This window comes from Mya arenaria, chromosome 8, assembly GCF_026914265.1.
Source record: "Mya arenaria isolate MELC-2E11 chromosome 8, ASM2691426v1".
NCBI classification, from domain to species: Eukaryota; Metazoa; Mollusca; class Bivalvia; order Myida; family Myidae; genus Mya; species Mya arenaria.
The window spans coordinates 52,568,157-52,594,795 of record NC_069129.1 but is presented as its reverse complement, the minus strand read 5'-3'; the positions used below and the strand labels follow the sequence as shown (position 1 = coordinate 52,594,795).

General features: G+C 32.7%; 2 long non-coding RNA genes across 7 annotated transcripts; one reads left to right on the top strand and one right to left on the bottom strand.

Moving 5' to 3' along the window:
- Window positions 1-12,582: 12,582 nt before the first annotated feature.
- Window positions 12,583-17,870, bottom strand: LOC128243748 (uncharacterized). Its single transcript, XR_008262891.1, has 3 exons — window positions 17,670-17,870; window positions 12,935-13,011; window positions 12,583-12,601 (listed from the first exon to the last, which is right to left on the bottom strand). It is a non-coding gene; the product is annotated as an uncharacterized LOC128243748 (long non-coding RNA).
- A 22-nt stretch (window positions 17,871-17,892) lies between these two features.
- LOC128243747 (uncharacterized) lies at window positions 17,893-25,440 on the top strand. 6 transcript variants are annotated; one of them, XR_008262889.1, is made up of 4 exons: window positions 17,893-17,936; window positions 22,887-22,969; window positions 23,297-23,420; window positions 25,012-25,440. It is a non-coding gene; the product is annotated as an uncharacterized LOC128243747 (long non-coding RNA). The 6 variants fall into 6 exon arrangements; XR_008262885.1 differs by having other exon boundaries at window positions 17,896-17,936; window positions 22,887-22,998; XR_008262886.1 differs by lacking the exon at window positions 17,893-17,936 and adding an exon at window positions 17,944-17,983.
- The last annotated feature ends 1,199 nt before the right edge of the window (window positions 25,441-26,639 follow it).

Below are 26,639 nucleotides of genomic sequence, written 5' to 3'. Positions count from 1 at the left end.
AATAATTCTGTTTCAGATTGCAAAATGTTTTCCGAGATAAGCTGTAATTGCATATTTGTTTACTATCTACGTTGCATTTTCATACTCTCTTGACGCTTATCTCAAGCACTGCAGGTGCTGAGGTTAAATTGATGTGTGACCTTTCAGGAAGGTTGGAATGCGTTTCGGTATTGATAATTATTTTTTAGAAACTTCTTTCCGAAAGGTTAGAATGCGTTTTGGTATTCATAATTATTTTTCATAAATTCTACCTAATGTTCCAAAAAATCGGAGTCCGTAATTTAACTCGGCGTTGCAGGTGTGGGCCAGTATTAGCAATACAAGCATTATAGGAAATTTCCAATAATTAGTGTTATATTGTGCCAGTTTAACACAATTATTATTGGAAATATTTTGTAGCGTTAAGTTCAATGAAATGTCAAATATTCAGTGAATCATCCGCTATCGTAGTTATTCGAGCGATATATATGTAGTTCGGCTTATCTAAGTGACATTTTTTATGATTTTAGATTTCGATGAAGGAAGCTGCTGTATCCATTTGGAGGGGAATGAGGTGTACAAAGGCGCAACATTTTGATAGCATGTTTACAGTTTTAAGTCCGACTAACAAGTGCTTTTAAAGTGTACAGCATCAGTATTTAATATGATTATGCACTTTCTGTGAGGTATATGGAAATCAATAGTTTTCCCAGCTGTATCACAACTATATCCATAAATATAAACCTAGCACTACACACGTGGAATAGTGTCACCGGTAAACTGTGTTCATCTGAATATCTGCACAAGTTTTAGACTTTGAGCCAACGTTTTGCATGGCTATGACAATACAATTACTAGCTTTGAAAACAAAAACAACACACAACAAATGAAACACATTGTATCATCGATATTTAACTGATCCTGAGCAGTGCAGCAAATTCATTACTAATTTTGAATTTTATTCTGAAACACACACACGCCGACCATTTCTTAACGTTTAATGGTGTTAAGAACTGCCATATCTCAAATATTTTATTCTGAAACACACATACGCCGACCATTTCTTAACGTTTAGTGGTGTTAAGAACTGCCATATTTCAAATATTTAGGTCTCTAAATCGAACATAAACGTTAGAATGTTTACAAATATCAATGCAATAATGAAAAAATATGCCAAAATAATAAGTTGTGCTGTTAAGTTTCATAAAACCTTCGGCAATTATCCGTCAACTTGGATTCCGGGAAACGGTCAACGCCTACTGACCCAAAGTACACAGGTCCAATGCTTGATACCGGTGTTACATTTTTTTTAAATTTTGTATTTGGTAATATTTACATGTTAATGCTTAAACTTATCACGTTTTATTTTCAAAATATTGAGTTATATTTTACTTATAATTTCGTCAATACTGCAGCTACTGACCCTTTAAGAATGTTAGGAAATTACCTTCGTTAATAAATTGTAAGTATGTGAAATATTAATATTTTTATCGGTTTTCCTGTTAACATACTCGATTCTCACCAATTTGTCCCGGGCTCGATTCCCACCCTGGGCCAATGTATTTTTGATTTGTGGTCACCTACATGTAGTTGGACCATTAGGATTTTTCCGGGTACACTGGTTCTCTCACAAGACAGGATCACACTCTCGTACATTGTTGTTCGAACGACATAGACTAAGCATAAGTTAATATATTTTTTCACAATCGTTTGTTCGTTGAATTCGGGTCACCTTCTATTGGTTCCCTTTCCATTAAATTCGCTTTTATACGCTCCAAGAGATTAACATAAATACAAGCCTTTTTTGCTTGTGTTTCTCGTGCAGTCTCTTTGCTTAAAATTAGATTGCAATTGCCAAGCGTAGAATTTTACTACCTTTGAGGTACTCCCTTTAATTATATCGCACTTTGTTGGGGGGTAATATCGTTATCAGTACAATAGTGTCGATACTTTGTGTCTAAAGTCGCAATAAAAACAGACTGGTCAGGTATGCTTGATAATTTATATTCAGTGAAGACAGTCAACAATAAATTGTGATGCTTGTAAAGTTCGAGTCCATTCATTGAGCTATGATTGTACTTTTGTATTTAAAGATGTATGGTTTAATCAACATAATGGATTATTATCTTATTTCAATCAAAGCGTATAAATGGTAAAGTTAAAGCTATGTTCAAGATGTCATAACCGTGGGGGTAGAGGGGACACTTCTAGACATTAGTTAAATGGGTTGTGAGTTCGAACCTCCTTTGTTTTCTCCACCTTCTAAAGTCCTAATTTCAATATCTACAATAGTAACTCACAAAAATGCTCAAAAAAGACGTGCAAATTTCGAGTAATTTTCATCAAACATAATTACATAGTTTAAATTATAAGTGATCAGATGTCCCGACCAAATATATTCAGAGGATGTCAAACTTGTCCGAATTGTGTTTAAATTCACCAAAATGAGAAAGAGAAGGAACGTAATCTCTCACATGCGCCATGGTATGTTCTATGAAGAGGTTGAAAGGTTCATTGGAAGCTGCTACAAGGACAGTTTCAAAAACAGATGGGTGAAAATATGACAGCTTTGACCAGGGTGTGGTTTGAAGGAATACAAATACATCGTATACGCAGCAAATGATACTTCTAACCGTAGGTAAAATTAAAATTACCCTGGAAGAGAACTTATGTTAAACTTACCTCCGGAAAGAGCTTAAACGTATTGTATTTAAGTACAAACGATGCACAGCGAACAGAAAAAAATGATGGAACGAAAAGACGTAGGTCTACACAGAATTCAATTTCTATTTTGGATAAGGGAATTTCGAGACTCCATCAACTAATCTTGTATACTGACAAGACGTACTACGTACACAGCTGCTATATCGTACCCACGTGTTGGAAGAATACAGATAATGAACTAAAATTCCATTGTCGTAAGGTACAAACATGCAGCAGTACGACACAAAAATAAAATAGTCATGTTTTGTATCAACGGTTACGCATTTCAATCAAATGTAGTTTTTTTTAAAGTTTTATTTCAGGCGAACGAATGATTGTACTTGCTTGGAGCAGACAGGTGTTTATCCCGGGTGCGGCCTTTTGTTTTTAAATTGAGATTTGCCTTGAAATTAACACTCAGAAATAAATCACGCAAATCTCATTGATTGGCTTCAAGGAATGCTGATTCCTAGCCTATCTACATATTCAGTGGTTGTGCTCGACGATGCTGCCTACCACAAGGTCCAGGTCTATATATGACCAACGTGGCTCAGGAAGAACAGCATCCATCACGACGAAACCATCATAAAACAACAAACACTATTTGTTGTTGACGTTTTTCTTGTTTCTTTCGGACACAAGGCAATTCGACTTCCGCCAAACCACGTTGAACTAAACCTTTAAACATTTGGGGAAACCTAAAAGGTATTATTTTTGTGAGCGTGACGATTGTTTTTCAAGCAAAAAACTTATTTTTTGTTACAAACTTGTTGACTATGTCGTACTATTTGCTATATTTAAGGCTTCATTTTGAGGAAAAGCTTGACGTTCAGACTGGCAAAGATTAAATAACAAATAGAGGAAGGTCTTCCTGCCATAAAAGTTTTATATTGGTCCGAAATGTTAAGACCATATGTAGTCTGTTGAGCGCCAGTACTAGTCACTCGATCCTGTAATCAGCCGGACGTCTGTTAAGAGAAAACCGAAGGTTCCGGCAAACACAGCCAGCGAGGGCGACAACTGATTTGTTATTTAAAATTAATACATGTATTATTAAATAATTAATTATAAATCATTAGTTTCAATATCTTTGATTCACATTGTTCTATGTATGGATAAGCACAAAAATGAAATAGATAGCAATAAAAAAATAGAGATAAAAGTTTTGAATAAATTATACTGGTTATGAACTTAATTGAATTTATAAATAACAAACAAATTACCGCCGGATTTGTTCTCGCAACCTTTAGCATTACAGCCCTACACGTTACATACTGCACTATATGTTATACCCTAGTACCTAATGCATAAATCATTTTGATAAGAAACTATATTTTATAAGGGATGTTACTCTGAAATGGTAACACTAAATTGACACAATTGGTTTCTTAAGCATTCCATAACAGTGGATTTGTCAAAAAGGTCACAGGTCACGGGTCAGGGCCACGGATCAAAATCGAAATATCGAAATATAGTCTTGTTTTGTGAACATGGCAAAACAGCGCCGAGGCTTTAAATTGAGGCCAGAAAGCCTTCACGAGAGACAAGTACGCGAACCACTGCACTCACTGAATCACGTTTGACTTGCCAGCTATAAATGTAAAGATAAATAACTCATGTTGTCAATGCACCAAAGTCTTAAACAACATTGCGTCCCTTCGAATAGGATTGCATAATAATTTCATTTATATATTTGTGGTACTTATAAGGAAGTAGGTTTTATAATAACCATAATAACCTAGTTTTTGCTTTGTTAAATCTAAATTTAAAAAAAGGATAATTGAAATATAATTTACTTAAAGGGACCAGACGCCAAAATTGTCAAAAACAGTTTTTCCTCACAACAAGCCTAGAAATGTCAAAACATGCTAGAGTGTGGCTGCTCTATATCAGGTTACATGATCTTAAGAATATACATTACAATAATCTTGTCTCACACGCTGTCTCAGCTGAGATTCCCCGTTTAAAAAAGTGGGAATGTTTCCCGAGATCATGTAAGACACCTGATCGTTTAACACACTTACCTATCAATGAACGTTTTAGCCAACGTGCTATCATTTTCAGCAGTGGTAATTTCTTTCAAGAGTTTTCTATCGAGCTTTATGTTTTGCAGCAGATTTTAGGGAGAAGACATGTTGTGTGTATTTTTAGTATTTGAAGGTCACATAATACGTGTCGATCAATAAACCGACGTTATTTTTAACTTAATGGGTAGACAAACCTACTAGATATTGAACTGAAAAAAAGCAAAAACTGCGAAAGATAAATGTGTCGTTAGCGATGTGCTACACTAGTTAGTACGATTCAATCCGTTTTACACAACGATATCAGTTTTTGACAATTTTCCATTTTAGTTGCAATTGTATCATCTGGTGTCTAGTCCCTTAAAGTGTATTTTTGAAAATCCAGACAATTGGGATCAAATATTTACTCCATGACTTACTCGATAATGACCAGACCAAAATTTCTCAAACAATTTAAAGACAGAATTTTGAAGCATTTTAAAAATATTGCGATTAAGTGACATAATGAGATTAGTTAGGCGTGATTATTGAATAAACCATACGAAAGAAAAGTGAACTTTCTCCAGTTCAAGCACTCTTTGCTGTTGATTTTTGAAATAATATAGTGACTGAACTTGAAAAAGAATCGTTGATAGCATGAGGTTAATCGTATCTTACCCCTTTTCTGACCACTTTTATGCGACCCCTCATACATCACCATGAGAACTTAACCACTTGGCGCGGCAATAAATATGACGTCCGGCATTAACACAGGGTTCTTCAATACCTTCCATTATTGAAAACAGTACAATTGGCTCATACCAGTTTATTTGGCTTCATTTTGTAGACAGAGGAAAACCGATGTTAAACGTTCAATTACAGTACTTGGATAGAAACCAGCACGGTGCCGTTTCTGAGAGGCAAAAGGAATAACCCTTGAACAGTGAATTATTTGAATCTAGAAAAAATTATTAAATCTAGAATGCTTAGACCAAGTTGAGATTGATATCTTATATCAACACAGTGCATAGACTCTATACACTATATGGATATGCACGATACACCGTGACAGTACATACACTGGTGTTATATTCTATACCAGTATATACTGTGCACGGTATATATTCTATTCATTCTCAGAGGTGTTGAAGCAGTGCTTCAACACCCCTGTTCTCTATACAATGTATACAGCCAGAGATTTTGAAGATTTACTTCAACTCCTCTGTTATAGTCTATATAAATTGTGGAAGCGTGCACTATACTCTATTCATTGTCAAGAGGTGTTGAAGCAGTGCTTCAACACCCCTGTTCTCTATACAATGTATACAGCCAGAGATTTTGAAGATTTACTTCAACTCCTCTGTTATAGTCTATATACATTGTGGAAGCGTGCACTATACTCTATTCATTCTTAGAGGTGTTGAAGCAGTGCTTCAACACCCCTGTTCTCTATGCAATGTATCAACCAGAGATTTTGAAACTTTACATCAATTCCTCTGTTATAGTCTATATACATTGTGGTGGCGTGCACTATTCTCTATCTGTAAATTTGAACCTGTGTTATAGTCTATATACATTGTGGTAGCGTGCACTATACTATACTCATTCTCAGACGTGTTGAAGCAGTGCTTCAACACCTCTGTTCTCTATTCAATGTATACAAACGGAGATTTTTGAACAAAAAATGAAGAAAACTGCACAAAAATAATTTTGATGAATTTATGTCATATCAGGCAACATATTTAATATACTTAAATCATAGAACAATTATATGGCGCAAAAAATGATTTTTGGGGTAAAATGTTGGAAAAATTAAATGAAAATGACAATTTATGAATTTTGCCAATAACTCTGCCTAATTTTGCAATAAAAACACCAGAACTACTGCAGCTAATATATATCATTTAACATTATTATATATTATCTAGAAACACAGTTTTTTTTTAAATATGATTTTCGGGGTAAAATGTATGAAAAATTAAATGGAAATGAGAATTTTTGGAATTCGCCAATAACTTTTTCAAATATTGCAATAGAATGACCAGAATTACTGTATTTCATAAATATTACAGTTTAATATATCAAAAGTAAAGAAACTATGTAATTTTGTGAAATGTGAATTTTGGGGAAAATGTTTGAAAAATTAAATAAAAATGAGAATTTCTGAAATTGCAAATTATTAGCACAAATTTTGCAATACAATGACCAGAAATTTTACTGTATTCAATAGATACTATAATACAGTATAACAAACCTAAAGTGTAGAAACCATGTATTGTGTGAAGTGTGATTTGGGGGGTAAAATGAAATTAAATAAAAATCGACACACAGCAGTTATCAAACAACACAAATAAACAAAAATCATTTATGTGCCTTTTTCTGAAATTGTCTCCTTAATTTTTGAAGCTCTGCATCAATCCTCTGTCAAATCAATTAACCTTGTTCTCTGTATTCATTTATGATGATCCCCTTTTAGTTAATAAATCTTTTGAAATCATTGAAAATTGACCTTTTTCTCTGTCACCTGTATGTCGATGAATTTTATAATGCAGATATTTGCCAGACTCGCAAAATTCATAACAAACCAAAAGCCCAAGGCATTTTTTCAAGAATATAATGCGACAGTCACTTGGGTGTGGAGCCTTGCCCAGCAACGTCTACATTTTTAAATTGTCATAGCCTAAAATCATAGCCTAAAATTGTCATTTCCCGACATGCCAACATTTAGACATATCCAACATGATAACCCAAACTAAGGTCTCCCTAGGCTAAATACTTTTCCAGCTAGACACTAGAATTGGACCTACAATATAGAAGATGTCCATAAAACCCAATTCACATAACAGGACAGGAGACCAGGACAACCAAAAGACATGGTTGTCTATGTTATAAACAAACAAGACTATGCATTTACCATAACTGTATCTATTTTGAACATGAACAGAACATTAGTAAATTTGATCCTAAGAATCTGATGTCAATAATCCCGTACATGTATGTATATCTATGTCCATCAATATGATAAGAAATGGAAGTTTCTTCTAAAACATACACAGAAACAGCTATTGTTCATATAAACCATAACATAAGGTGTCTTATAATTATGTCAACAAGAGCTGTCTTTGGACAGCACGCTCAATTAAATGAGGCTTTGTCTTAAAAATGAATACAATAATGATGTAATATGTGCCTGTCGAAAGCAATAAAAAGAGTCAATTTAAAAAGTTAACTAGAAATGCTGCAATGCAACAAGAACTTCAGCCTTTATTGTGAGATTCAGTTTTCAATGTATTAAAACTGAAGTTATTCAGTACCAAGCATTTTTCTATTTTTAGTTACAGTGACCATGACCCTAGGGACCCAAATCAAATATAAAAATGAATGGAAATTTTGCCTTTAGACAGTTATTAAATGGTAAATAATATTTGACAGTTATCTATGTACATCTACATTTTAACTTTAAAAAAGGTTTCCTTGACATTAAACAATCATTTGTTTTTATAAACAAAAAAATTACAAAACAATGTGGCGAACAGATCAAGAATCTAGGTTTAAGAAGTGACATTTCTAGAGGCTTACCATGTGCTCCAATATGTATGGAACTTAATAACCATGGTTTTATTGAATTTATACTGTCATATAGGGTAATGTGCAATATAGTTAACAGAACACTCAAAAGTACAATGAAACATTTAGGTTAGAAGTTAAAATATAATTAGACAATTAGCCATAATTGACCAAGTCAGTATGGAAATTAACAACAGAACAAGGTAACTAAAAAAAAAATATAGATTAAAAATAATAATATATGATTTGCATTCATTTAATTCAAGTTTAAAACAAACTTTTAATAATGAGCTAGCTCAATTGTTACTAAGCAATGTGCTTTATTGCTCACCTCAGAACCAGACACATTATTTGTTTCAATAATATGTTCACAAGACTTTATTCACTAAAATATGTGCCTAATTATTAACTTTTTACATGTTATGCCTTATTTGTTGAAAAGTCTTGCTGGCTAAGTTGTGATTTATGATGAGGAAACAATACCTCTATGAATAGCATTTTTTAAGGTTTTTAATACTTGACTTAGTGACTCCTGTTTCATATTACCTACATTCATTCTTTAAGGAAAGCTTGGGAAGAGAATATGGCCTATAAAACTAGAACATAGTTTTTTTCTAAAACTTGACCAAATTTCATTCATATAAAGTGGAACTTGACGCCACTCTAATCAAACACATTTTGACCATTAAACAAGTTTCACCTAATAATATTTAAATGTTGACGAGAATAAATACTGACAAATATCATGAAAAATTATATATATAGTTTCTGAAGCATTTACAGTTTATATTATTAGAACAAACAACCTACATGTTTTTTGTCCAACCTGAACAGTTATCAATCTCTACTAAGATTTTTTTGGTAAACATATTCTGGCCAGTATGAATAAAGACCAAAGAGACAAGAGCTGTCACAGAGACAGCGCTCTCGACTATTCCGCTGCTTTTCAGTGTAAGGATTGAAAAGTTTTGGCGAAACATGCATGGATCACTGTTAGATTAGATTTCAATGCAATACATGATGTGCGGAGATATTAACATAAATGTGGTTACATGCAAAATTTTAACCAGAATTTTTATCTAACTTGATTATTCAATTAGGTTGGGTGGTTGTATAAAGTCTCAATGCAATTCATACAGTAGTTGCTGAGATATTAACCTATGTGTGCTTACATGCAAAACCTTAACCAGAATTTCTGAGTGAAATAATAAAGGCAAATATTTGCATTAAATGCAAACTAGAGTTATATAACTTGGAAAATTAAGTAGGTTGGATGGTTGAGTACCATTGTATCAAGTCTCAATGCAATACCTCAAGCAGTTGCTGAGATATTAACCTATGTTTGCTTGCATGCAAAACCTTAACCAGAATTTCTAAGTCAAATAATAAAGGCCTATTATTTACATTAAATGCAAACTAGAGTTATCTTACTTGTTTAAATAAGTAGGTTGGATGGTTGAGTACCATTGTATCAAGTCTCAATGCAATACCTCAAGCAGTTGCTGAGATATTAACCTATGTGTGCTTGCATGCAAAACCTTAACCAGAATTTCTAAGTCAAATAATAAAGGCCTATTATTTACATTAAATGCAAACTAGAGTTATCTTACTTGTTTAAATAAGTAGGTTGGATGGTTGAGTACCATTGTATCAAGTCTCAATGCAATACCTCAAGCAGTTGCTGAGATATTAACCTATGTGTGCTTGCATGCAAAACCTTAACCAGAATTTCTAAGTCAAATAATAAAGGCCTATTATTTACATTAAATGCAAACTAGAGTTATCTTACTTGTTTAAATAAGTAGGTTGGATGGTTGAGTACCATTGTATCAAGTCTCAATGCAATACCTCAAGCAGTTGCTGAGATATTAACCTATGTGTGCTTGCACGCAAACCATTAACCAAGGGATGACGCCGACGCCGACGCTTGGGTGAGTAGTATAGCTCTCCATATTCTTCGAAAAGTTGAGCTAAAAATGATTCCCCATACTAAAGTGTTAACACTGTATGAAACTGTTAATAAAAATGAAGGACAGACTATGATCAATCACAATAGTTCGACATGAGCACTTTGTACTGTGTTGAGGTAAATGTTAATCATCCAACTTATTTAAAGGTAATCTATTTTCAAATCTATAATGTATTTGTCTGTTAAAAGTTAAAATTGGTATATCATTCCAATTTTAGTGAATCTTTATGTGACGGATGTCTTGTCCATTAAGTTGCCTTCAATGAAGATTTTGAAGTCAGACTGTCTCTTGTTGGATGTGGGGAGTTTTCTGAAAGAAAAAGGAACATTAAGCAATACATTAAAACACCGTTCCATTGTTGGCTTCAAATATTGAACTATTAAGGAGCTTTTCATTCATTTGTGCCATTGGCTTCAATGTTAAAATTTGATAGTTACCCCATATAAGTATCATTTGAAAGGGCTTTGCATACTGATTACTTATATGTAAAATCAATGACAAGAACATATTTTCACCTTGAAAAGTTATTGCTGGCATCCCAAAATCACATTATTGTTCATCAGATACATTAAGTTATTATCTATCTTGCAAAAGCTCTATGGTTGATTTTGAAATATGATAGTTCTTATACATATTATATCTTAATATTTAAAATTAGCCACACTTTTTGTGATATAGATTTTATATATATGCACATAAAAATATGTAACAAAAAATATACAAATAAATAAGAAATGATAAAAACACACAAATCTTAGTTTATTTTACATTGATAGATAGTTCATATAAACTTTGCTAAACACAGAAAGAAAATAATTGTTTCTATTACAGGATTTGAACCTGGACAATTAATTTTAATGTGAATGAGCATATTTGAGCATGATCACAACTGTGCATTACAACAAAGGATAACATTGAAAACTAACAAAGGGCAACTACTACAAAAAAAATCTTGAGTTATGGTTTCTGTGCACTGCACTTCTGCTAAATGAGATCTATCTGTACATATTTGAAGTTTGAGATCAACACCTCAAAGACTTTTCAAGTTCAGCTGCAGACAAAAACTCAGTATGAAATATAACAAAGGGTTATTACAAAAAGAACTGTAAACAGAGTTATGGTCCCTTAACACTGCACTTCTTCTCAATAGGGATCTATCTGTATATGAAGTTTGAAGTTAATACCTGGGGGATTTATGCTCAAGATTACATTCCGTGCACACGCACACACATGTGCACAATTACACAATTTCTGTATCCACTTTACCTTTTGGCAAGGGATAATCAATAGATTAGTCCTCATCATCACGGTCTTAAACAAACATGATGAACATAATCATAGCATGCATAAAACAGTTTACAGTTGTATCAAATCTGGAATAAAAACTGTACCTAGATGAATTTGTAACAGGTGGCGATCAGTCATCACTTTCCTGTTTCCTGTTTCTCATTGTGTCATTCCTGTATCTCATTTTGTCTTAGTTGGTTTAGTACAACTCTGGCCTGGTCCACAATTGCAACAACTGAAAAACAACTGAACAATTAGCAAAAGAGAACTTATACCTTAAATGTACATAATATATTGCTACTAAAAATGACTCATACTGTCAAACACTTGTTTCCATGAAAAACTACAGCTATCACCTATTGTAATAAGAGGTTTCACTGAGAGTGATGTTTGCTTTTAAGCATACAGTAACCAATTAGGCAATAATTTTAAAACTGCCAAGCACAAAATAAACATAAGAAAATAATCCTTAATATACCAAAAACAGAATAGTGTTTTGTTAAATTAAAGTAAAAAACGAAAAAAAGTTATGAAGAGAAGAAAAAAAATAAAAAAATATAAAGATAATAATCAAAGGTTTACAATTCTTTGACTACCATACACAATTTAATGATTCATATGCACAGCTATTTTTCTTATCACGTCCAATATGTGCATGAAGTTTGAAGTTAATACCTCAAAAACACAGAAAAGTGAAAGAAAAATAATCAAAGACCAATAACTCTAAAATACCATAAACAAAAATGTTTTTTGCACAGCACTTCTCCTCAACATATTTAATATGTGTTAGAAATCTCAGAAGCATTTGGAATTATGGATAAAAGAAGACTTGTCCAAATGAACCCTAACCATCAAGTGGTAGGAGTATAATAGCAGAGACAAATCATACATATGTCTTTATATTTAATATGTCAATGTATGTTTGAACAGAATAATTATGTTAATTCTCATTTCTTGGCTTACCTCATATTTATATTGTTATACATAGAATTAATCCAAAGAGAACTTACCATTCACTGACAAGATTTCCTCATTATACACAGGAGTATCTTCATACTTTTAGAATCTCTCCGTTTTTCTTCTCCATGGGAACTGGAATGCATAACACATAAGAAAGGAAATCAAACAATTGCATTTTTTAAAACAATTTGTAGAGAAAAATAAAACATGACTTCAGACACATGCAGAATTATTTGCATTTATTTTAAGCAAGTTACAAGAGTAACTGTACCCTATGCCATCTGAGTAAAATCTGCATGCAACAAACATGTGCATGCAAAATTGTATGGACTTTCATTTATTTGCTTAACAGTTTCAATTAAACCTAACAACCTGACCAAATACTTGAAATATCTTATACTTGAATACATTATGTTATACAAGTAAATGACATTGAGTACATGTAAATATGTGTTAAAAATCTACCTTTCAAATCCAATGCTTTCTTTGCATCAAAACGTTTGTCTGTTTGCCCTTAAATTGGTCCCTCAAGAGTATCTGGTCTGAAATAAATATAAAATTCACCTACTTTTAAGCTAAAATTAGCTATAATACTAACTTGGCTGATCTTAGGAAAAATGAGTCTTAAAGCTGCACTTTCACAGATTGACTGTTTTAACATTATTATTATCTCAGAGAATCAATGCCTTTAATTGCTAACAATAAAACAGATGTCATGTATTGAGAAATCTGCTTATTATTTCATTTTTCTGAAAGTGTTCAAATTTAAGTCACAGAACAACAATTATGAACGTACATATGAAAAACAGCTATCTGATATTTTTTCAGCAGTTTTAAATCATGGTTCGCGGACATAATTTATGCACTAACATTGCATGATTCATTCCATGATGAAAAAAAAAGTTGTCAGAATGGTAAATCTGTGAAAATGCAGCTTTAATAACAATCTCCAACAGTTCATCCCAAAGACTTGTTTAAAAGGGGCTGTAATCTGTTTAATGAAATAGCGGAAAAAAAGAAAATTGATGAAAACTGACATAAACTTGGTATCTATGTGTACAATGCATTAAAACTTACTAACTGAAGTACCACATAATTTACAATAAATTTTTTTTGCCAATATATTACAAGTTAGGTATATAGATTAAATATTCCAACTGTTTAGGATAAGCCTTCATAGCACAGTGGATATTTTATGAGGAGAGTTCTCTGTCACAACGTCTAGTTACTCAAAAGGTTGTCTCCTCAAAGGTCTGTGTGGGAGTCTTCGAACACTTATGCTAATTCAAGGAAGTCCTTGTACACCATTTCTCAAGTTTTATTCACAAGCTGGATAACCAACATTAACTACAACATACAATGGATAGTCCACAGATATTACTTAAAAATGGTTCTCTTAGGAGGTCCTAACCATACGGCTGTCAACTCTAGACTGATGAAAGCAAGTAACAATTTTAACAAGAAAGCTTTAGAACAAACATGGAAAACCAAAGAGCATATTATTGTAACAACATATTTTAAGGCGTTCCCTTAAGGTATGTATAAAAGCAATACGTGTCAATTGATAAACAATCATTCTTTGAATTTTGAAGGGATTACAGGAAGATAAAGCAGGAAGGATTTAATAATAGAACAAAGGTAGTTAAGATCAAATGAAGCCAAATATGAACCTACAGGATTATTACAAACTGTTATAAATTATTCAACAAACATGTTTATAAAAGCAGTCTGGAAACAGATTGTTAAATAATCAATAATAAAATGTACATGTTGTATTTTAACAACATGTCCAAAAGTAAACACTATTTGTAAATCAGTTTTTAAGAGGGTTCTGGCAAAGTTAGATCATAAAAGTTCCCCCGAACTACTTTTACTTTGGGCCCCAAAGTTAAAATAGATTCCATTCAGCAGTGGGAATTTCCCTGTGTGTCAGTCTCTTTAGGGATCAAAGGTTTTGTCCGCACACCGATCTTGGCAGAGGAAGAGTTTGAGCTGGTGCAGCTAGGCGGAGACCTCATTGTGACTTTGATTGTTTCCACATCTTTTAATAGAGTTGGTTCTATTGTAGAAATAGTTTTAAACTCTTCGCAGGCAATCATAAGATGATTTCGTTCCCCACAGAGGATGCACGTTTGGAACTTAGACACACAATCACCCTTTCTGTGAAATATTTTACTCATGCACTTAGGACATTGAAAATCTTTTGGGATATATCCTTTCTTTCTGTATTGATGATGATTGTTTTTAAGGTTTGAGTAGTATGCATTTAAAAAAGGTATAAATTCATCGTTTAATTCAAGGCAATATGATTGTAGAAGTTCGAAGTTGTTAACCAGTCTATTAATTTCTTCAGCTGCAGCGACATCCTGATCATTTCCATAATATTCAACTGGATCAGTTTGTAAACATTCCACCTTTAATGAGAGTTCCATGGTATCTCTTTTGTATTGTTCATTTTCAGCAACGAGATGTGCTATTTGCTCACCTTGTTGTTTGAGTTTTGCCTGGTCATTCTCACATTTCTCTTTGAGAGATTCAATTGCCTTGTTGAAGTTGTCAGCCATGGAATTTGCTTTTGAAATCTCATCATTGATCTCATTTCGACAACAGCGTAATTCTGCTTTATATTGAAGATGTAGAAAGAGTGATTTTGGAAACAGAAATGCCAGATCTTCACTGTTAATTTCATAAAATGGTAGTTCCTGGAAGTTCTTCTTCAGAATAAAAGCGGTCATGCGATCTTGGTCTCTGGTTCTTTTATACTGGAGCTGAAGACAAGATATTTGTTGCTGACGGAAGTAACATCGCCTGGCAAAGTGTCCATACCTCCTGCAGTGGAAGCACTGTGCATTCTTGGCATGGCAAAGCATCACAGGATGGGATAGTCCACATCGTTTGCAAATAGATATTGGTGCCATTAGTTTTGGGGAATCACTCAATGGCAGGTAAAAATAAAATTTATCCACACAAACCTAAGTCCACAACGGATCGCTTAGGAGCTGAAAAGTCCTTACTCCGGATTACTTCCACCAATCTTTTATGAGGAGAGTTCTCTGTCACAACGTCTAGTTACTCAAAAGGTTGTCTCCTCAAAGGTCTGTGTGGGAGTCTTCGAACACTAATGCTAATTCAAGGAAGTCCTTGTACACCATTTCTCAACTTTTATTCACAAGCTGGATAACCAACATTAACTACAACATACAATGGATAGTCCACAGATATTACTTAAAAATGGTTCTCTTAGGAGGTCCTAACCATACGGCTGTCAACTCTAGACTGATGAAAGCAAGTAACAATTTTAACAAGAAAGCTTTAGAACAAACATGGAATACCAAAGAGCATATTATTGTAACAACATATTTTAAGGCGTTCCCTTAAGGTATGTATAAAAGCAATACGTGTCAATTGATAAACAATCATTCTTTGAATTTTGAAGGGATTACAGGAAGATAAAGCAGGAAGGATTTAATAATAGAACAAAGGTAGTTAAGATCAAATGAAGCCAAATATGAACCTACAGGATTATTACAAACTGTTATAAATTATTCAACAAACATGTTTATAAAAGCAGTCTGGAAACAGATTGTTAAATAATCAATAATAAAATGTACATGTTGTATTTTAACAACATGTCCAAAAGTAAACACTATTTGTAAATCAGTTTTTAAGAGGGTTCTGGCAAAGTTAGATCATAAAAGTTACCACTCTTTTATGACGCTAATTTCGGTGTTGGACTAACTACAACCGGAGACGGCACAGCGAAGAATGCTAGAGGGGGTCGTCCCTGTGAATAAGATGACAAGTACCCAAATCAGACTTCCGATATTTATTGTCCAAGGTTAAATGACCAATTATAATAAACAAAATATTAAAGTAAATCAGCATAATGATGTAAATACATGAATATGTGATTATTAAGAATATTAACAATATTTGGGGAATATTGATAATAACAACGCTTAGCAATGTGAAAGGTACCAATAAATATGAATGTATTAAAATAGAGAAACAACTTGTATGACTAATATAAAGTACAAGTGAATTATAAAGTCAACAGTGTGTATTTGCAACATAATTGTAACAACAATATACATAACTTATTTTAGCCTATTTAAAGAACTTTTAATTGAATTCCAAGCTTTTAAGTCAAAATATAATAACAATCTAATAACAGAGTAAAACCACATACCTGTGAATAGGATGACAAGTACCCAAATCAGACTTCCGATATTTATTGTCCAAGGTTAAATGACAACCTGGACTGGGAAGTCATGGGTTTAAATACTAAATTTGAGGCTAAGATGCCAACAACTGACATTGTCATCTTAAAGAGTTTTACTCAGCTTAGAATTAAGAGTTTCCTTTAGATAATCTTTGTTTCTTTGATCTAATATATGCTTATCACAACATGTCTGGCTTGCATAGGTGTTTAAGCCTAATTCTTATGATTAGCAAAACCATAGAACAAAAAAGGTGCTAAAATGTAGTGACAACAGTCAAAAATAAGAATTAAGTGTTTGCTTAAGAAATTACTGAAGTTATGCAAGTTGCAAATATGATGACAAAAATACAAAATATAATTATATAATGTTTATAATATCAAGTTATGATATTGTAAGTTATCTGAGTCAATTCTATATCAATAGACAATCATTTCTATACTAAATATGATAAGTCAATTTTAAGTTTAAATGTATATATTTATTGTACTTAAAACATTAATATTTTGCAACAAAATATAATGCAAAAAGAATGATCATAATAGATACAACACTGGACTGCAATTTTGGCGACACCGGTTCCAACCCATTCTCTGACTTGATTTTTTTTTTTTACCTTTTGCATTTTGGTAATTCTTTTTTACCATTATGATATCAAAGATCAAAAGATTTTTTAAATAATTGTCCTGAGATTCTTTACAGAATATTTTTTTTTTGGGGGGGGGATCCCACCCCATTTCTGGATCCGCTAGTGTGGGTTACTCCCGTAAAATGAACTGAATTTAATTTGGTGCAAAGCTCTAATAAAAATTTGTGTATTCAATTAAATTCATAAAACTAATTAATGTAAACAAACCATTTGCAACTATCCCTGAATAACTTTTAAATAATAGTGATTATTTTCATTTGCATGATAACTAAGAAAATATAAAATAACACTTGAGTGTCCTGTATGGTATCCCGATATAGTCAATACTTACAACTTACATGTGCAGGAATCAGGAAGGAGTTCCATTCTACCAACTTAATACCATTCTTATTTGTCGTCTTCTTAACCGGATGCTTGAATTTTTGTAAACAAACCCAATGAACCCTGCATCGTTCCACTAGACTTTCTCGCTTAATATTTACGCTCGGTTGTGCCTGTATCGAAGAAAATGAAGACCAGTCCAAAACATTGCGTCATTTAGTATTTAGCACGCACTAGAGTGATTCAAAACATCGAATTTGACCGACACTGAACAGAGGTAAATGGCTATTTTCTTTGAAAATATAACACTTTCTAGTTCAAAAGGTAATTGAATTTATGTAGATACGTAAACAATTGACAGTTTAACGAGTATATTTTATTGATATATAGAGGATATTTGTTTATTTCAGTGTAAGATCGTATTTTATTTCACGAGTGTCATAGAAAAACATATTTTCACGAGTGGCGAAGCCACGAGTGAAAATGTAGTTTTTTTATGATCACGAGTGAAATTAAATACGATCTTACACTGAAATAAACAAATTTTCTGTTTCTTTTATGCTTATTTTCGGAGTTTTATTTGTTTTTTTATTTATTTCTGAATTACCCCCTTTTTGAAAAGGGTGGGCTTTACGCCGCTACCCGTGGGGTGCCCCTCATGCATAATTCTAGCTGTCAACTTTTCTACTTTCGGTTTGTTGAGAAATAGTTCTGTGCTATTCATTCTTATTGCTTAATATTCGCTCGTTTTTTATTGCAAAGCTTTATGAATAGTAAACATGAAGTATTATTAGTGCACTAATGTTCCAAAAAATAATGAAAACACTTTTTATTTTAACCAAATTACTACGCCGCTATTTATAGAATGAAAATTTGGAAGGTCAAATGTGTTAGCAAAACAAATGTGGATACTCATTGGATTTTAACCATTCTTCTTAGTTTAAGACTGCATATACGCGTGTTTTTAAAGTAAGTTAATATTCAGTCATCTTACTGTCAGAGACCAGTCTGTTTCGCTTTAAAATGTTTGTTTTCCGGAAGAGTAAATGCCACGCTAGTTTGTTGACACATTTTGAGATGTGGGTGGGGTAAAAAATATCGGATCTATCTGTAAATTGTTGTGTGAATTCTCCAGGAAGCTCATTTAACGTACTACAACGGTTAACAGTTCAAAATACATTTGAACGATGCTATAAAATTTTATTTATGTTCGAACAGTTGTTTTTGTCTGTAATTTGTTTGGAATGAAAGCAAATGTTTGAACATTCAGCTTCAAAGATCAGTAAAATGTTTGATAAACGGGATAACCGGTAATAAACGGTAAGTTGTTAATTTCCAATTATATATTTATTTAAATTTATAAAATATTTCTTTATTTTTTAACCAGTTTTTGACATAATTTACTGAAGTCCAGTGTTCTGTTTTGACCAAGGCAAGTACATGTAACAACAAAGGATTTTAAAAGTAGTTCTGAATATTGATATTTTCACTCCTTATTTTGCAGTGAAAATATCAAATTGATATTTTCACTGTTGTTATTTCACTGTTAAAACCCCATATTTCATCATAAAGCATGAAAGAAAACGAAGTACTACTTAAAGTTGCACTCTCACATACATGTATTTTGACAACTTTGTTATTATTTATTTTTGTCTTGGAGTTTGAATGAGCCAGTTTCTGTGTAAATATATATGCAAATAAGTGATATAAGCCTGCTGACAAAAGATCAGATCGCAGATTTACATATTCCGTTAAAAAAATTGTTTTATGGCTAAAAGTGCTACTAACAGTTGGAAGAAAAATGCATAAAACATCATTTTCTTAAAGCTGCACTCTCACAGATTGAACATTTTGGCAACTTTTTTGTGTTTTGTCTTGGAATGTACTAATTTTGGCGAAAATCCATGGAAAGCAGTTATATAAGACTGCTGACAAATATAGATCGCAGATTTTTATATATACCAGTTCAAAAATTGATGTTTTGTTCATTTTTCTAAAACGTTTATTAACGGTTTTAGTCATTAAACATTAATTTTCAAACGGAAATATGAAAATCTATGATCTGGTTTTTCGTAAGCAATCCTATATCATTGGTTTGCAGATATTTATACAAAAATTTGCTCTTTCCAAGACAAAAAATAAAAAAGTTGTAAAAATGGTATATCTGTGTGATAGTCTAAAATAATAGACGTGTTAAACAGGATTCTTCCAATCCCTAACGTCTAAACGGGAATGTGCAAAAAACGGGGGTGTTTTAAAAATATTGAAATTGTTTTAAGTGAAGTATTTTATGGTTGAAATAGATCATAAAGAATTATACTCATATTTCACCATGTAAGTGAAATGTTATTTTGCACTAAACAAGCATTTAATGCATTAAAACAAGTTGTTTACCTTTCCAATAAAACGAAAGTTGACTGACACATACAACAATTATGCGAAGGGGAACAACATGATACAATCGTAATAGCTCGGCCTCCTCCGAGAAAGCTTCGAGATAGACCTCGTTATACAATCGTAACAACTCGGCCATGGCCGAAATGTTCCGAGCGATTTAAAACTGTGCCCTAAAGCCTTGCAGGTGCCCTTCATGTATATATCGTTATGTTTTGACAGAATGAAATGAAGAAAAGCCGTCAAACTCATAATTATAAGTTGGATATTTATTTTTTTGTGTACAGAACTAATATAAAATAACATTATCTGGTAATATTTCTTGTTTTTATGATATTTTATAGACGCTATATGCTTTAACCCGGAATCCTGATCGGAACAACTACCCACTTTTGATACTAAACAATTTGTACGTGAAGGATTTGCCATATCAAATATCTAAAAAAAATCCGTCAACGTACAATTATTTGGACTAATCTGTGAGAGTGAAGCTTGAACTTAAATATATATGCAATCCAATGTTTTTTTAAGCAGTCTTGTGTCACTGTTTTTCTTGCACTTATGCATTAATTGGCTTGTATAAAGACAAAAAATAAAACAGTTGTCAAAACATTTAATCTGTTAAAGTGCAATCATTTTATGTTTATTTAAATATACTTGATGCTTGCCTCAATCATTGCCGCTGACAGTTCATCAGATGACAGCACCAACATCCAACAATGCAGCCATATTTTTAAAGTCTCTTTCACATCATTCTGTATCCTAATATTTTAATTTATTTAAGATAGTTGCTTATCAAGATGTTGAATGCATATTTTACAGCCTTTTAGGCTTTAGAGTGTATTCAATGTCATTTTCAGACAGAAATATCTTGATCGAAGCTAGGAACAAGCTCACAACTGGCATTAGTGATTCATGCCTGTCAAAACTAATTTTGGAGTACATGCATGTGTCTTTTAAAGTAGAACAGTAGACATCAACTTTACAATGTACTAAATACATTGCATTCATACTTTAGTTATTTATGTATTCATGTACATTGTAAAGTTATTGTAGATGTAGATCGTGTCGATGAGAACCAGCCGTTCAGTTAGCTCAGTTGGTTACAGCGCCATGATAGTGTTCCAGCAGTTGTTGTTGGTTCAAGCTCCACACTGGGGCACTTCTCCTCCCAGGTTTACTTAAATGGTGGCAGCGGTACATGGCAGGAGTGCCTCCGTCAGCTTTAAACTACAGTCAAAACTCGATGGCTCGATATTCTAGGGACCAGCCAAAATACTTCGAGCCTCGAGAATATCGAGCCAAGCGGGATTGCTTACAGAATGTTATTTTTTTATTATTCGTTACAAAAAGTCTTGTTTACCTCGTTTGTTATTGGCTATGCTATCTCCGCAAGAGAAGAGTATTAATTGGACATAGTTACACGTCGTAAAGTTCGTAACATCACTTATTCGATACTTAGAAAATATTATTTGATTGTTTTTATTAATTATAAAAATTATGCGAAAACAACAAACAAGTAATTTTAAACAGTGGGTAACAAAAACATAGCTTATTAGTTATATCAGGATGCATTGAAATTTATACATGTATAACAATTAGGGAAAGAACTTAGATAAAGTGATGGCATGTTTATTCAAACTGTTAAGTCATTCAAATTTGATAATAATTATAATAAATTGAATTAATTTTTATCGATTAGCGCCGTGTGCTAAATGAAGCCAACAAAACAAATCAAGGTGTGAGGTTCTTACCTGAACCTGCGAAAATGACATCGACCCAAGCAAACAAAATTGTGAAATTCTTACTTGGAACCGCGAAAATGATTTCGAGGGTGGAGAAATATCGACCCTGAGACAATATATCGAGCCATCCGATCAAATTTTATATGAACAAAGAGTTAAACAAAATCAGTTCTTTTAATCTGGTTCAAGCCAACGAGGATATCGAGCCATGAGATATCGAGCCAACGAGTTTCGACTGTAATATATATATAAAGGGTTAATGGAGAGGAGTGGAGTGTATTGTGTGTCACTGTCAGTGTGTAAGAACCAGCCGCTCCGATGTGGAAATACTTGTACCATAAGTCATGGTTTTTAAGTTTATTGTTTAAAGTTCCATTTTCTAGTTGTTTTGACCTTAAAGGTGCACTCTCACAGATTGAACGTTTTGACAATTTTTTTGTCTTGGAATGAGGCAATTTTTGCGAAAATCCATGGAAACCAGTTATTTAAGACAGCTGACAAAAAATTAGATAGCAGATTTTTATATTTAAGTTTAAAAAGTAATGTTTTATGCATTTTTCTTCATCCATTAGTAACGGTTTAAGCCATAAAACATTAATTTTCGAACGGAAATATGGAAATCTACGATCTGATTTTTTGGCAGCAATCATGTATCATTGGTTTGCAGATATTTATGCAAAAATTTGCTCTTTCCAAGACAAAAAATAAAAAAGTTGTAAAAATGGTATATCTGTGAGAGTGCAGCTTTAAATTTTATGATTTAATGACAACTGCCTTGAAATAGATACCTGATTTAAGCATTATGCCAATGTTTATAAATTTCTATTATATTTTACTGTGAAATAATGTAAATATATACATATAATTGTTTGTGTTAGTTTAAATTTGCTTGATTCATCATTAACCTAATTATATATTATTTCATTTTTTTTGTATTAACCCAATATTATGTCATATAATATATCTATGGGTATATAATACCAAGGTAAACACATGTATACAAATCACTTATTATTATGTATAGATAGTTTTTATTTCCATGTAACTCATTTGCCTACATACATTTTGGAAAATGTGGTCCATTACAGATAAAACCCAGATGTATACATGGCCTGGATTTCCATATTATGCTGCCCAGAATAAAAGACGATGCAGTCCAGATAAAAACATTGTATGGCTCAATAATCTTTACCAAACTTGGTAAAAAAAAACTTTGTCATATTATGAGAAATCCCTGTTTTTTTGTTAATTATGTTCATTCACAGTATATGCAATTCACTAAGCAACACAAGACTTAATGTCCACTTGACACATTTCTAGTATATTTGGCTTGTACATAAACATCACTTTTTCATAAGAGAATAAATCTCATGTAGGACATTTAGATTGCTCTAGAAATAATTGCCAAGATGTTTTGCATTTGAATCATGTTTAAAGCATACCCAACATTATTTGCATTTATTGTGTTCATGATTGTGTTGTATTCTTCCTTTTTAAGATGCATCAGATGAAGTCTTTGACTATCTAGAAAGGGATTTTGTAAGCTAGTACTGGACATGAAGACAGTCACTTGGAAATGATGATTGTGCAACAGCGGTTAAACATATGCAATACATCATATGGTAATTTCTTTTCACCTCAATGAATATTTAAGTGACCTACCCACAAATAAAGTGATTCTCTAATAGTTCCAATTTCCACTTTGATTTTGTGATCTGGTATTCTTCATTACTACTACCCGTAACTGGTATCTAAAAATAACATTATAATATTCATCAATAATATCATAAGACCATGTGAATATTCAGTAATTTATATATGTAATCAATTTGTTTTTGTGTTTGTGGTGTTTATATGTTGGAGTTTGTACCGTAGTTCATTGTCAGTGATTTTTTTATTGTGAAAAACTCCATTTTCCCCAAAATTAAAAAAAATTACATTACATTTCGGATTAAAATAGCAATGAATTTCTTGAAATATAAACAAAATCTTGACAAGTCTTACCCTTTCACAGCATAAGGTATGCATAAAAAAGTTAAAAAATGTATATTTGCCATTATATAAGCAATTTTGGCCTGATTTTGTATTTTTCCCAAAGTTGACTTTTTACCGAATTTGCGAGGTACATTGTACAGGCAGTAAAAAGAATTCATAAAAAAATCACTGATTGTTGTTAAGTGTTTTTTTATGAATGTTGTTCAAGTTTCGTCCTTGGGGTCAAAGTTGTCCCAACCAGAGTTCCCCTGTTACTGATAGACTTCTAGAACAAAAATTGATACACACTCAAATCAGGCAATGACTTCTGCAGTAATGCATGAATTCCTTAGAAACTGATGTCTAAACTAAAAGGTATTTAGTTTCAAAGATTATGAAACAAGTTGTTACAACGATATTATAATCACCTTTTGGCAGGATGTTAAGCAAGGTTTTGCCTTGCTGAGGAAATCGTAGACCTCGTAGTACCCTTAAGGAACCCACTTGTCTGACTTAGTGACTACAATCCAAACTCACAATGTCTTCCTTAACAACCACTTTATAAGCAACCAATGATATCCTTATCAAATACTTCATTTACAGCAGCCAATGACTTCCATAAAAAATGATGACTTCCTAAACAATCCTTGGCTTCTTTATCAACCAATGATTGCCTTAGCAACTACCTTCATACATAGCAACAAATGAATTCCCATTCAACCAATGACTTCCTTAGCATCCAATTCCTTCCAACGCATCCATTAACTACCTTGATAGGCACCAATGCCTTATTTAGCAACCACTTTTTTCCTGAGCAACAGCCAACATCCATAGCAACCAATTACTTCCTTAGTAATCATTTACTTCCATAGCAACATTCTGGTTCATTACCGTAACATCCATTGACCATGGGAACAACCAGCTTACCATACTTCTCATTTCTGTTAACAAAGAGCAGCCTTCTTTGAGGAGTCCTTATCAACCATCAAATAACACAGCAACCACTAACCTGCTAAGCAAATAGCAACACCTTTCATAACCAGTTGTTACCTGACTGACTTGTTCATGGTCATTTTAATCAGGTGATCAATTAAGGGCCATGCTGGCCCTTTTGTTTTGAATGTACATTTCCTTAGCTTATTCGTTTAATTCAGCAAATGTATAAACATAGTGTACAATTCTGGATACTTTCAAGTTTTGTCATTATTACATATTATCAATGTTTTAATTTTGAAACAGGTGACCAGACAGGGAGGAAACTAGGGAAATGGTTATCCACCAACAGCCCAAGTGCTTGGTTGATAAGAGGAGCCACAGCATTAAACATTACTGCACAAAGTGGTGTGCTTTGCTAACACTTATGATTGTGATTTGATAAAAAAGCAATGAATGAACGCTCATTATTCATAACTATAACTAAAACATTGATGTCAAAAGTTGTCAATTTTCAACATATATAGTATTTGAGATCCTGATCTATAGTTGTGTGCAATGGATTATCAAAGAAAAACAAAAGAGTGGGCAACAAAATGAATAGCATAATGCACCAGTCAATTGTAACCACATCCCGCCCCCAGGTCCGGGGACTTTTGACTTTTGGTCCAGCCTACCCCAGGTTAAATTCCCTGAACTGATCCTGAACTAAAATCCCTGCCAAATTCCCCCATATCCAACATACCATAGGTAAGACACCGCATTCACACCCAGTATACCCCCGGACGGGGGGGGGTGGTGGTCACAATTGACATGTGCATTACCCACTACCCATTTACACCAGTAATTCATAATTATATTTGATAGACATGCCTCTTGTCAAAGGTTTTGAAGGGTATGAACGTCAGAACTACCTGCCTATGGCCTTTCAAGATTTTATAACATTGTTAAACTAAAGAAATTATTATTAAGTTTATACTAGATCTTTGTTAAGAGTGACCCCTTTGATAATTCTGGAGAAAAACTATTAGGATTAGGTTCTGTATTTGTCCATAATTTGTCATATGACATGTAAGCAGGAGTTCATTCCTTCGAAGAATTGTGAATCTTATATAATTATGTATTTGACATCTTATGAATTTTATCACACTTTAACCTAGAGGCAGTTCAAATAAATACTGCTATGATTGAACCAATACTGAATAAGGGCAAGAATTCCAAACAAGACAGTATACATCTAGTATCATGTTTGTCTGATAATTTTGAAATCATAGTGCTTAAATCTAAAAGGATGTTAAAGCTGCACTGTCACTGATTAAGAGTTTTCACATTTGCTTTGAAAAAAATAATTAAAATAGTCTGACTTTTGCATGAATGCCTTCAATCCAGTTATATAAGATAACTCTCAATGAAACAGAATTCAATTGTCTGAAAAACTGCCAAAATTTTCATTTCTTCTCAAGCATTACTAACCATTAAACATAGAGTTTTAAATGGTAATAGGAAAAACTGTGATTTTGTATGCAGTCTCATATAACTGTTATCAGACATGTGCACAAAAGTTTTTCATTCCAAGTTAAAAATAATAAAAATTCATATATCTGTGAGAGTGCAGCATTAAAAATGATGGTATTTCCAACTGTGTATAATAATGCAACAACAATTTACCTTCTACTAGCACATTGAATTACAAGTTCTGCTTTTTCAAAGAAAACGGGCATATGGGAAGTACCATCACTTCCAGCGATATTTTTGTTGTAGCTTTTTTTTATAAGAGACATTGGCAAAAACTGTTCATAGATTGTGTTTTAAGGTGTATGTTTTATAGACAGTAGTCCAATTCTCTTTAATATATAATATATGTTTGTTTCATTTAAGGCTTTTGTGTGTTTTAGGGCTGTTTCAGACCATTCCTGATATCGTATTTTCATATA